Raw genomic sequence first — 8050 nt, forward strand, 5'->3', positions numbered from 1 at the left:
ATGTACGCAGAGCTCTTATAAAACATTCAGGATTTTCCCCTGGTTCTTCAATTCTCTGGTGAAAACATGCGCTTTCATAACCACATTTCTCTGAAGTATAAAGTATGCATCAAACATAGCCAGAACCCTTTCCTAGTAATCTTTGTGACTGTCTTCAGTAACATCAAAGATTTAAATATATGCTCTGCCTGCTTCTCCAGAGCATAAATTAAGGACGATACCTGTATAGCTGCAGCTTTTTTGTTGCATTTTTCGCAATTCAAAATCTTGCAAAATGCTGTTTCAATCTGTCTGTTGTGAAGGTTTGTCAAAGCTGAAGTTCTCAGGGGCATTGAACAGTGGCATGTTGATGAGATCCTGCAACCTTTGTTGCTTTCTTCCTTCTGTTTCTGTTCTTAGTTTACTCCTGACACCATGTCATGCTCCTGTACCAGATATGAGCTGGCTACAGAGCTTCCTTATACGCACTAGGTGTGTTCATCATATGATCCTTTCATACTCTGCCAGGTAGGGATATAGATATGTAGATATATTACATGTAGCACCACCTAGTGACTGAACAGTTTAATACAGTTTAACGTTCCATTTCAGGAGGTTTCAGAGTAACAGCCGTGTTAGTCTGTATTCGCAAAAAGAAAAGGAGTACTTATGGCACCTTAGAGACTAACCAATTTCAGGAGGGAAGTTTCATTGTGGGCAGTCACCATGTACCTTGACAAACCCATAGGCACCGACGCCATGGGTGTTTCAGGGCTAGAGCACCCACAGAAAAAAATTAGCGGGTGCTTAGCACCCACCAGCAGCCAGCTCTCCTCCCCACCCGTGCCTCCAGCCAGCCGGTGGCCCTACCAATCAGCTCCTCCCCCTCGCTTCCAGTACCTCCTTGCCTGCCACGATCAGCTGTTCCGTGATGTGCAGGGTGGGAGGGGGAGGAGAGGGGATGGGGCGCACTGTGGGGAGGGGCAGAACTGGGTGGGAAGAGGCAGGGTGGGGTGGGGGCTTGGGAGAAGGGATGGGTGGGGAGGGCTTGGGGCAAAGCAGGGGTGGGAAGAGGTGGGGTGAAAGTGGAGATGGGGCCTGGGATGGAGCCAGGGGTTGAGCAACCCCAGGGCCCAGAGGAAGCTGGTGCCTGTGAATAAACCCCTCACAAATACAGCCTGTTAATCTAACAAGGGGAACATACAAAGAGCACGGAGACTGACCTTAGCTCTGTGTTCCAGTCTCTTGTAGATGGGGGGATGTGTTTCAGCAAAAGGGAATGAGATAGGAGGGCTAGAAATAACAGCTATAAAATGGTGACTACCCTTTCATTTTCCAAGCTAACCCAGCTGCCTGTGAATTGCTGGAATATGGTTGAAATTCTGCTGTATTGGGTCTTGTTTTTAAAAAAGCCACAATTTGCTAAAAGAAAAGCCAGACTGAATAACTTAGTCTAGTCCATTAAAATAATATATAACCACTGGCCCCAGCATTTAACTGTTACACATTTTGATCATCTTTATGAACAGAAAGCCAATTCTATCCCCTCCGCATTACTGTAGAACCTAATCAGAAGATAAACATCCCCCCAAATCTTCCCACAATTTGCATTTAGATTGTTCTGTGCCAACATTCTGAATAAGATACTTTCTAGCTCTGTCAGACAAAACCTGATTGCCATTTAGTACAGTGGCAGTCGATTTACATTTCCATTAACGCAGATCCCAGACAATTATCTGAGGGGGAAGAATAAGAATAAAGCAGCCTCCTGTCTGCTGTGCTTATTTTCAAGTGGGCAGATGTAAGGGAATGTGACAATGCCCACAGAGAGGAGAAAGTTAAGCCTCTTTTACCCTGTGCTAAAGAGAAACTGAGGGTATTGCGCTCAACTCCGTGGTGCTCTATGTGTCCTTTGTGCCTGCTCAAAGGGACCATAAAGCAGCCATGTACCCTCCCAGGTGTGCTCCTTGGCAGGTGCAGAGCTGGCTTCACTGGCTCTCCCCCTGCCCCCACCGGAGGCGCCCCCACTGTTGGGTGTGTCGTGGACATGAGGTGGCAAGGCTATAGAATTCCTGTGCCCTGACTATTCTCCAGATGCCACAAGGCCCATAGGAGCCAGAGCAGCTGCGGTGTGGGATACAGCATCATCCAGAAGCCTTAGGAAGGGGAAGGCACAAGCCTTGGCCCCAGCTTGAGCTTGCATCAGCACAGGAATAAGCCAGCCCTAATGTCAGGCTGCTTCTACAGGACTACAAGAGCTACTTCTGTGAGCTGGGGATGAAGGAGCAGACCCTGCAAGTGTGAATGAAAGTGGTTGGTCTGAACAACTTGGCTTGTATTGCAGATCACTGGAAAAACCCAGTAATAGCTTGTCTTGCAATGGAAGACTTTCTAAGTTTTGTGTGAACAAAACAGTGCCAGGCAAATTCACACACAGAAGTAATAGTATATCTTGTACAGGAGCCAATACAACGGAAACACATAAGTCTAGGATTACTATGTCTGTTCTCAAAGCATCTCAATGATTTCTAAGATAGTCAAGCAGGCTACACACTGTGGGTAATAATTGCATTACATCCCCTCTTCTCCCGTAGCTTTTCTTTTTGTCTATTTTTCTGAGACCCCCATGAAAATATTTTTCAGCTTCTCCCCCCAGTCATTAATTATATAACACTACGTTAAGGCGGTGTTTAAATAATTTGGGGTGGGAGGATAGGGGAGAGGTTAATGCTATAACAATAGTTAACAATATTAAATCAACATATTGTATATTGAGCAAGTCTGTATTAAGATATGTACTTCTCTATGTCAATGCCTTTATGGTAAATGACCCAAAATATCAATAAATAAAATCTAAAAAACCCACCATAACTTCACTTGTGTGTGTTCTGAATGAAACCAGAGCAGATCACCCAAGAGGGAGAAAATTTCCAGAAACTTAGAATCATAGAAATGTAGGGCTGTTATAAAGAGGATGGTGACTGAGTGTTCTGCATGTCCACTGAAGGCAAGACAGAAGTAATGGAATCAGCAGCAAGGGAGATTTAGGTTAGATACTAGGAAAAACTTTCTAACTATAAGGCTAGTTAAGATCTGGAACAGACTTCCAGGGAGGTTGTGGAATCCCCATCATACACCTGTCAGGGATGGGCTAGGTAAACCAGCTCCTGCCTCAGTGCAGGGGCCTAGACCAGATGGCCTCTCAAAGTCCATTCTGGCCCTACATTTTTATAATTCTATTATTCTATGAAAAAGACAGGGCTCCAATTAGAGCCCCCAGATTGTTCTCAGCAATACTACTGCCTAGACAGTTACTTCCAATTTTGTATTTCTTCATTTGATTTTTCCTTCCTAAGTGTAGTACTGTGCACTTGGTCTTTACTGAATTTCGTCCCTTTGAATTCAGACTGTAACAGGGTTTGCTCACCACTAGGCTCCCCCCCCCCACCGCCCTGGCAAGGTGTGGCAACATGGCTCTCGCTGAGCTAGCATCCCCTGGTGGCACTCTGGTGGTTTCTCTCCCTGATAACTCACCCCTCTGGCTGAGTCACCATCTTTAGTTCACCCCTTCCAGGGCCCCAATTGTCCCAAACTAAAAGTGCAATAACATCTTTATCAGAAATAAGTCCTTCTGCCCTTTCTGGGGCTCTTCCTAAACCTGTTTTCAGCTCAGCCTGTAGCCCCCTTGCTGGGCTCAATAGTTTTTTCTTGGGCCTGGTAGGGGAAACCAGTCCCAGTGTCAATTCTGGGTTCTATCGCACGGCCCTGTACCAATCACCTAGGTCTGCTCCTTTTCCTTTGCTGTGATTTTTTCCCTCTGGGCCACTTCCTACTTCTCTTTTCAAATTCCCCCTCTGAGTTTCCCAATTACTTCCTGGTTATCCAGGGTCTCTCCCAGCCCTCCTTACTGCTCTGATCTTCCTACCTAGACCTCACTCCATCTGTTTCCTGGCCACGTTTTATCACCCTTTAAGCCTGGTTCTTTATGGGGAATTGCCTGGTTTCCTTCAAAGGTGGGGATCATTCTGTAATCATGTTGGTTTAGCCCAAGGCTCTCCATCTCACAGAGCAAGCCACCCTGTTATACAGACCAATTCTCCAATTTGTCAAGGTTTTGAATTCTAATCCTGCCCTTCAAAATGGTCTCAACCCCTCCCATTTGTCATCTGCAAATGTTATAAGCGTACTCTCCACTCCATTATATAAGTCATTAATGAAAATACTGAATAGTACCAGACTCAGGCCTTACTTCTGCAAGAGCCCACTAGATACACCCTCCCAGTTTGACAGCAAACCATTGATAACTACTCTTTGACTATGGTCTTTTAACCAATTATGCACCCACCTTGTCGTAAATTCATCTAGACTGCATTTCCTCAATTTGTTTATGAGAATGTCATGTGGGACTGGGTCAAAAGTCTTACTAAAATCAAGATACGTCACATCTACTGCTTTCCCCCATTCATTAGGCCAGTAATCCTGTCAAAGAAGGAAATAAGGTTGGTTTGGCATGATTTGTTTTTGACTAATTGATGTTGGCTGTAATTTATTAGCCTATTATCCTCTAGGTGCTTGCAAATTGATTGTTTAATACCTAGAGTGATACTGGAACAAGTTATTAAAGTTAGGCTGACTGGTCTATAATTCCCCAAGTCCCCTTTGTCCTCTTTTAAAGATAGGTACTTTATTTGCCCTTCTCCAGGCCTTTGGGATCTCACTCAGCCTCCATGAGTTCTCAAAGATAATCACTAATGTTTACAAGATAGCTTGAGCTCGTTCCTTAAGTAGCCTACGATGAATTTCATCAGAATCTGCTGCTTAATACAGCTCACTTAGCTAAATATTCTTTAACTTGTTCTTTCCCTATTTTGATTGTATTCCTCCCGCCTTGTTGTTAATAGTAATTGTGTTGCGTATCTGGTCAACACAATTAATGTTTTTAGAAAAGACTGAAGCAAAATAGGCATTAAACACCTCAGCCTTCTTGATGTCATCCATTATTAACTCTCTTTCCCTGCTAAGTAGTGGACCTCACTTTCCTTCATCTTTCTCTTGTGCTTATTGTTCTCCCTGTGGAACAATTTAGGGCAGAGAAAAACACATATTGGCCAGAACCAGCCTCTGGAGGCCTAGCTGGGAGATGATAGGTTAGGTGCATGGGCTTGTTCCTCTGTATATTCGCTAATTAAAGAAAAACCCATACACATATTTTAATTTATTAATCCCATAAGTATTTTCTTTCTTCATATTCTTTAAAACTACCACTGAATTTTCTATTTTTTAAAGAACAGCTTTATAGTTGTTCTACCTCACAGCTGAGAATTTCCACTGGTAATGATGTGCAGGTTGATTAGAAACGCACCATTTTCCTGGCCACTAATACACTATATTTGCATTAACATGTATTACTAAAATGTCTATTTTTCAACAATTAGTAATTTTCATTACAGAATTGATTTAGCTGCCGCATACGCAGTCACAGAGAACTAAGGTCATTGGAGGACATGTAATTATAGTACTTATATAGATGTGGTTTCTATTACTGGTTCCAGCCCTGTTCCCTATTTTAAGTACATGGTCTATCTTTCACAACAATAGACCCTTATAAACTGTTAAAGTGCAACAACTTCTATCGCACCTCTCGTCAAAGGCACTCAAAGCTCTTCACAAACACTAACTAAGCTTCATAGCTCCCAGCATGCTAGGTATGATTCATTTTATATGGATAGGGAAAATGAAGAGAAGAGGCTAATTTACTTGCCCAGGGTCACATAAGGAATCTAGGACAAAGTTGGGAATACAACCCCAGAATTTTGATTCCTAGTCCCTTGCCGTAACCACAAACTGTGCACGACTGTCCATTACGTTAGCCCAGGGTTGAAGTGCAAAGATCTGCAGGCAATTTGTTAAATGGTGCTTGATTACATGAGTTATAGTTCAAAAAACCATCACTTCACAGTCACGTGAAATATATGTAAGATGCAGTGAAAGTGGAATTGGGCTTGACAACTGCTTGTGAAGATGGGAAATGCAAATTTTATACATTTTTTTTCTTCTAAAAAAATCAGTGTAGGTGAGAGACACTTGTTGACTACTGCCAGTTGTAGTGTGCCAATCTTTTGAACAGCTCAGAGGATATTGGATAACATTTTGAGTGAGGCTGACAGGCTGTCTGAGGAGTAGCCTCCCTCAAGAACATGAGCATTTTAAAATTGCTAGCAAGACAGTCTTCCCTGGCACAGATGGGGTAGCAATAGTCAGAAAGGAGGATGGCCTCCATTGTGGTCAATTTTTTTCCCCCCTCAGGCTCCCTTCATATTCCAGTACTCTGTCAAACTTAGACTTACTGTGCACCATTTCTGTATCCTCTGATAATGCCTTTTTGGCATTCAACTTCTGACTAAATGTTTGACAAGTGACATTTATTAGTTCTCCTGTCACTCCAGTTTCTTTCCTTCCATTGAATGCCTTGTCCTCCTCCATTTTCCGTGTCTGCTCGTCCCACTCTTGGTCTCTCTCTCCAGGCTCTTTGTTCCCCTTCCTTTTTTCTCAGCAGTTGGGTCTCTCCTTTGTGTCTTTGTAGTCTGCCAATATGTTCATCCCAATCCATACTATCATCATTAATATTCACACCTTCCTTCCTGCCTTCCCTTGCTCACTAACCCTTTAACCTCGGTCCTTAGCTACACGCTTCAAGCTTCCCCAAACTCCTTTTCTCCCCCTTGCACAAATCCACTAATTTCTTTCACAGCCAAGTGGCCATCTTACACAAATCGCTCACCCCCATAGCTGTCCCACACTCATCCCCAACCACTTGCCAGAGCTCTTATTTGCCCCTCAGCCACACTGCACCAGCCCACCCTAAATCCTTGAGTCCCCTATAACTATCTAGCTTACATCAGGTGAGAGGGTGCTAGGGGCCCTAGATAAAGGTTGGGGGGAATGTTCTTCTCGTCCTCACTCTGTGATGTAGTGGGTACTGTCTCTCCCTGCCCCTCAGTCTAAGGAGTTTCAGATGGGTATCCATGTTAGTCTGTGTCAGCAAAAACAACGAGGAGTCTTTGTGGCACCTTAGAGACTAAGGTCTGAGGAGTGGGACTCTACAGTGAGTGAGTCTTTTCTCCCACTTTCTATAGATCCTAGATGGAGAGGGCTCCCATTCCTGGGTTATTGACTTCCTTCCCTTTCTAGGAGGGTGCCAAGACTCTGGGGACAAGAGGAACAGGCCTGGGCCATCCTGGTCTGCAGAATGGCATTCTGCTGCGCATGCCACTCACTCTGCCTGTTCCAAGACTAGAGCAGGCGGAGACCAGCTCAGTGCTCCCACTCAGGGAACGTCAGCTGGACTGAGCAGGAATCAGCCTACTGGGCAAAAGACTCAGTATCCAGAGACTCAATCCAGGACCTGGACATGGTTAATAGCTTCGAGGCACCTCAGAGCAGTCAAGGTGTTCTCAGCCCATAGCCAGGCATAGCAATGTCTACACTGCTATTAGACACCTGCGGCTGGCCTGTGACCACTGACTCAGGGTGCAGGGCTGTTTAATTATGTATTTGACTCAAGAAAGGGTGGCTATTGTTGGCTCTGCCCACACTCACGCACCTACTTTGGCTACTGTTGACCAACATATTCTGAGCTTTGCTAATAAGCACGGCCTTTGCCTTTTGGTCTGTCTCAATTCAAGCCTTTAGTACCATGGCCCTGGCTGGTGCTACTCAGTAGTAAAAACAAGTGGTAGACTGTTTTCTTGGGGGTTTTGCAAAGTAATTGGGAATACATCTGTAACCACTTGGAAAGGTGCCCAGATATGAAAGGCTTGGCTGTGAGAACAATGCCTTCCCCAGACGATGTCATCCCTTGGCTTCCTTGCTAGTACAGATAGTTTTTTTTGGTTTGGCATTGGCTATAGCACGCTATCTGCCAGTGTCACCAGGTTGTAAGGAGTGGGCCAGAGTCAGGCAGTGCTCCTGGAACCAGGAAACTGCTACAGATGTTGCCCAGGTGGTTCTGCTCACCACGAGCATTTAGACTAGGCAAACCATGTGGCCATTCCATGACTGGAAATCTTAT

The sequence above is a fragment of the Lepidochelys kempii genome, chromosome 1 (assembly GCF_965140285.1).
Source record: "Lepidochelys kempii isolate rLepKem1 chromosome 1, rLepKem1.hap1, whole genome shotgun sequence".
Lineage (NCBI taxonomy): Eukaryota > Metazoa > Chordata > Testudines > Cheloniidae > Lepidochelys > Lepidochelys kempii.